General features: G+C 42.2%; 1 long non-coding RNA gene across 1 annotated transcript; it reads left to right on the forward strand.

The window, feature by feature from the left end:
* The first annotated feature begins 555 nt into the window (after positions 1–555).
* On the forward strand, positions 556–1700 carry LOC138667443 (uncharacterized). Its single transcript, XR_011318761.1, has 3 exons — positions 556–694; positions 1093–1249; positions 1341–1700. It is a non-coding gene; the product is annotated as an uncharacterized lncRNA (long non-coding RNA).
* The last annotated feature ends 4300 nt before the right edge of the window (positions 1701–6000 follow it).

Genomic DNA, 6000 nt, shown 5'->3' on the forward strand with positions numbered 1-6000 from the left:
CCTGTGTAGCTACCCAAACTATAGATCTACATGTGGACCACTCTTGGGCCTCATGCTTATTTTCGGGATTTCTGGGTTTTGTATATGTTCTGAGGAGTAGAACGGGTTAGGCCGGCGTCACACTTGCGAGATTTACGGACGTAAGAGCGCAGAAACTACGTCCGTAAAACTCGCCAAACATACGGCACAATGATTCTCAATGGGTCTCGTCCTATCAGGCGTATATTACGGATCCGTAATATACGTCGTTCTACGGCCGTGCAAAATCGCCGCATGCAGCGTTTGTCAGCGTATTGCACAAAAAATGCGCCAATGCAAGTCTATGGGAGAGCGTATAATACGGAATGCATACGGACCATGCGTGTGTCTTGCGAGAAATACGCTACTCACTGGCAGATGTCCTGAACTGGCCAAAGCCCTCAATCAGGCCGGTGAGACATGCAAATTAGCTGAAAAAGCCAGACAGTGAACCCGGAAGTCTGCTGCACGCCTCCACGGAGTGAGAGATTCAGCATGGCCCACATAATTAATGTAGACATGCTGATCATTTTGATACAGGAGAGGCCAGAAATATGGGACCAAAGAGACCCCAACTACGCCAACAGGGCAGTCAAACAAGCAGCATGGAGGAGCGTGTGTGGGTCCCTCTTCCCACAGTATGACCAGCAGCCACGTGCGGCCCAGCGACAAATAAGTAAGTACACCCATGTTTGCAATGTAATTTTCTTTGTAAACAGCAGGCCCTTACTACTTTGAATTGCTAAACCTTAATTTATTAATTTATCCTGAAAGTATTAGAAATCCCAGCAGTAAATACATGGTGCTGGACATGATAAATGTATTTCATGAAGTTTTTGACCAGGTGTGCCCTTACTAACATTGTTTTCCAGTAATTGTGTTTTTTCTGGGATAGAGGGTAGCTGTCCTTGTGGCCTTGCTTCATAATTTTTTTTTTTTAGTTAAATTTCTTGCTTAATGTGAGCCACAAATGCCTCTTTCTATGCTACCCGTAAATCTGTGTCCTCCATTACACCTTGTGTGAGCACTCTGCATATAATGGTCTAAGCAATGTGTGTATTTTTGTTGTTTCAGTGGATGATGTTACAACAAGGTGGCGGAGTATACGTGACCAATACAGGAGGGAGAGGCAGCAGCGGGAGAAAAGTGGAGCAGGGGCACCTCCAAAAAAGAAGAAATATATTTATTTTGACCGCCTAACGTTTCTCAACCCCAGCATGGACCTCAGGCCGTAAGTTAAAAAATATCAAACTGGGTTAATTTTTTAATGGGGAGAGATGATTACAAAAAACATATTAAATGTAAAAATTTATCTTTTGCAGAACTCAGTCTAACCTCACTGACAGGGAGACAGGGTCTGACTCAGAACAGGTCATTGACCCAGTTGGAGACGGTGAAGAGATGGCTGGTCCATCTGCTGCTCCCTCAATACCTCCAGGATGTTCCTCATCGGGCCACCCAGCTCCAGCTGCAGCAGAAGAAAACACAGAGGCCCCACAGTTCTCATCTTCAGCAGCAGCACCAGCACCTAGCCAGGATGACCCTGGAAATAGCAGCAGCCCAACTGTTGCCCTTGACCGATCCCCACAGGCTGCAGTCAGACCACAGCGTGCACGACGCAGGAGAGAGCTTCTCCAAAGCAGGAGAAACGTGGATGCTGGGGTCATGAACTATTTGGCCCGGGTTCGAGAGGATGATGGGGAGGAGGGATTTACATGTAGCCTTGCACAGTATTTACGCTCCATAGAGCGGGAGTTGAGGCTGCGTTTGAGAGGGTGTTTTCAGATCCTTATTGATGCATGCACCCCCCCAAATAACCCATACAATCTGTTGCAGATGATTGAACAGTGGCAGATGTCACCTGAAAATATTCTGCGGCCTCAGAGATTACAAGGCCTGCATGCGCAACAAGGATCTGAAGCACCCCCTCCACGTCAGCCAACACCTCCACCCCAACCCACAAATAACCAACAATGGCAACCTCAGCACCATATTGCAGGATATCAGCACCCATCCCAATATGGCCACTTGTCCACACCCAGTGCTGGAGGCTGGACCCAACCTGGGTTTGGACAATATGGTCATTTTGGTTTGGGGTATGATTCCCGCACATATGGGCAGCAACATCTGGGTTATATCCCAAATCCTGGCCCCACTCATCAAAGTGGCCAGCATCAGAGCAGGCAGAATTTCCCTCAGGCCACTATAACATCCACACAGGCTGCTGGACAATTGGGCCTACAAAGGCCACCTGATGCAGACCCAGACCAATCCACTTCTCCACTTCCTACCTACCAGGACTTGTAATTTGTTTGGCTACATTTGGTTTTATTTTGGTTTTCCAAAAGTAGGTTTTGATTGTGCTGAAAAAGCAAGCTATAATGTTTATTTTTGTGTTTGTTTGATTTCCAAAAAAAAAAGGGGCACTTAATTTGTCCAGATTTGTTATGCTAAAAAATAACTAAATCTACAAACAAGTTTCAACTCAACCAGTCTCCGTGCCCTGGAAAGTCTCAAATTAAAGACCCTACGCCGGTGGTCAAGGTTGCGCCAGGGGTAAGGCCTCATGACGTGCCTCGTCAGTTGGAAGGCCTCATCTCCAACCAAAACAAAAGTCACTGCTTCCGCATTGGAGCCTGGGAGTTGTTGTGGTGGTGGGAGGTTCAACTGGTTGTCACGTAGTCGCCGACCCATTATGGACGAATTGAAGACCCTAGAGTCTCCAGTTCGCCCATAGGCCCCAATGTCTACAATTATAAACCTGTAGTTGCTGTCAGCAACTGCTAACAGAACTACAGAGAAAAACTGCTTATAATTGTAGAATTGGGAACCAGAGTTCGGCGGCTTACGCACCCTGATATGTTTCCCATCAACAGCTCCAATGCAGTTAGGGAAGTCACAATTATTTTTGAAACCAGTGGCGATTTTGAGCCAATCCTCCATTTTTGGCTCAGGCATCACAACTTCATTAAGTTGCAGCCATATTTGGGAACAGGTTGTCCTAACAATGCATGAAATTGTCGAACGCCCAATGAGAAACTCCAGGTGTAGACCCGCATAGGACAAGCCTGTGGACAGGAAGCTGCAAAACAAGAACAAAAAGCACAAACAAAACATGAGGAATATGAAAACAGGAATAAGCACAAGTGTCTATTTAATTTTCTCAGTCATTATTGGCTAAGCAAAAAGGGTCATTTCACATTATTTTACGATACTCTAATATGACCCCCATTTTTAGAACGGTGCTTGTGGCTTCATGCCTAAGTAAAGTACCTGAAACATATTAGGACAAAACACATTTGCAAACCAAAAAAAATATAAAAGGTAAAAAAACATACCGTAAGGTTAGGAGCAGACGCTCCTCAGCAGAGATGGATTTTCTCATCCAGGTGTCCTGATAGGTGAGCCCAGGACGTAACATCTCCATCAACATGTCAAAAGTCCTGATGGACATGCGAGTATACAGGTAAAATTTGTCTGGATGGGCCCTCAAAGCTGAATATAGTCTCTGGAAATGTCCTTTACTCTGGCGTTGGGTCAATAGAGGATGCACCCACAATCTTCGTCTCCTCCTTCGCGGATCTACATTGACCGGATATGGCTGGCCAAAGCGATGAGACAACACCCAGTGAAGCAACACCCGCTGAGTTGTGCTTAAATACACATGGTCAGACATGTTTGTAAGGTCAAAGTAACACAGCCAAAATATGCTAGAGAACATATAGGGCAGATGGGAGGGGTACACCTGTTGTCGAGGGCTTAAATAGGGTTGTTAATGATGGTTTAAATGATTTGCAGGCCTGAAAACCGTTAAATGTCCATTTTGTGATGGTGCGTGTCAAAAACGCAATACGGATCACATACGGATTACACATGGACCAGTACATGCGCAAAATACGCGACCACACCTAGGCTACGCAAGAACTACGGAAAGAGATTACGGAGACATTTTGGCGTATTACGCGCGTATTACGGACGTATAATACGTTCCGTAATGTCTTACGCCGAGTGTGACGCCGGCCTTACTCATCAGCTTTTGCATGAATTTTGCTATTGTTATTAGGTCATTACCCAATTTTCTCTTAATATTTATTCTGACAGACAGAAATGTACTAGGTCATGAGAGAGGTAGAAATGGATAGATACTATACCCCCTGTACCAGTCGTGACTTGTATTAAGATTATTGTACTTGTTTTTATTGTGTATACCCCTCCTCACATGTAAAGTGCCATGGAATAAATGGCGCTATAATAATAATAATACTAGTAGATAAAACACAATGTGAAACAGCACAAGAATATCAAAAATAGCAAGCTATACAACCCCACAGTTTGTTGGAACCCACAACCCAACAGCCAATATACACAGGCAAATATTGTACACAGCACGCAAGAAATGTTCAAAGGAAAAAGTGAAAAAGTATATTGGCACATATGAAAAAAAGGCAACGTTTCAGCTCAAATACACAGATCTTTGTCAAATGCACAGAGCTTTAGTTTGGCTTCCCTAAAGCTTTATACATTTGACAAAGGATAGGTAATTTGAGCCGAATCATTGCCTTCTTTCACATGGGCCATGCATTTTTTGCATATAAGGGTATGTGCACACGTTGCAGTTTTGCCTGTGGAATTTTCTGCGCAGATTCTGCATCTCTTGTCAGAAAACGCAGGTAAAAATCCACACAGATTTGATACTTTTTTAATGCAAATTTTCATGCAGATTTGTATGCGTTTTTGTAGGCTAAATAAAGATCTATTATTTAACAACAACAAAAAGAATTGTGATGTCATTTCTTGTCCAACCTCTTAATTTACATACTGCATTGAAGAATAATGTTTACGCAAACAGATATAGATAGATAGATCTATAGATAGATAATAGATCTATAGATAGATCTATAGATCTATATATGTACAGCTCTGGCAAAAATTAAGAGACCACTGCAAAATTTTCAGTTTGATTTTTCTCTTTATAGGTATATTTTTTAGTAAACAAAGAAGACCAAATAAGAAGATATTTTACCAAGTACCTCCACCATGCTCACACCCCAAGTGGGGGAGCCACCCAGGGAGACACTTAGATTACAATTATCAGAACGGACACTCCTCTAAATAGCAGCAAAGAAGAGAAAACGGAGTTGATGTCCATGAATCTTAATAAATATTTATTGGTTACAAAAATGACAACCATAGCCATAAACATACATAAATCATAATTCAAATAAGCGTTAAATATAAACATAAAAAAGAGGGTGAGGGTAGCAGAAGATGGAAACAAGCACGGTGTGGATAATCCTGATGCCAAATTTTGTATTCCTAAAGTGCGTAGTGCAACAAACTCAAAGGGCCAAGGACCAAGTCATGTAATACTCCCCTACAAACAAATAACACTGGCTATAGATAAATGTATCGGGCCCTGCGCACAGGCTCAAATGACCACACATCAGGTCAGTAGTCAAAAGCCAGAAGAGGGGGAAGGTAAACCCATATGATCCTTACCCAGATGATGGCGACCAGGATGCACCACACCATGGCCCCTAGGCGTGCTTGTTTCCATCTTCTGCTACCCTCACCCTCTTTTTTATGTTTATATTTAACGCTTATTTGAATTATGATTTATGTATGTTTATGGCTATGGTTGTCATTTTTGTAACCAATAAATATTTATTAATGTTTTTTAGTAAAGTGTATATTGTTCTTTTATTCTATAAACTACTGACAACATGTCCCCGAAGTTCCAAACAATACATTTTGTATTTATTTTCTGAAAATAAGAAATGGTCAAAATAACAAAAAAAATGCATTGCTTGCAGACCTCAAATAATGCAAAAAAAAAAGAAAAACAAGTTCATAATCATTTAGAAACAACAATACTAATGTTTTAACTCAGGAAGAGTTCAGAAATCAATATTTTGTGGAATAACCATGATTTTTATTCACAGCTTTCATGCGTCTTGGCATGCTTTCCACCAGTCTTTCAAA

The sequence above is a fragment of the Ranitomeya imitator genome, chromosome 2, assembly GCF_032444005.1.
Source record: "Ranitomeya imitator isolate aRanImi1 chromosome 2, aRanImi1.pri, whole genome shotgun sequence".
NCBI classification, from domain to species: domain Eukaryota; kingdom Metazoa; phylum Chordata; class Amphibia; order Anura; family Dendrobatidae; genus Ranitomeya; species Ranitomeya imitator.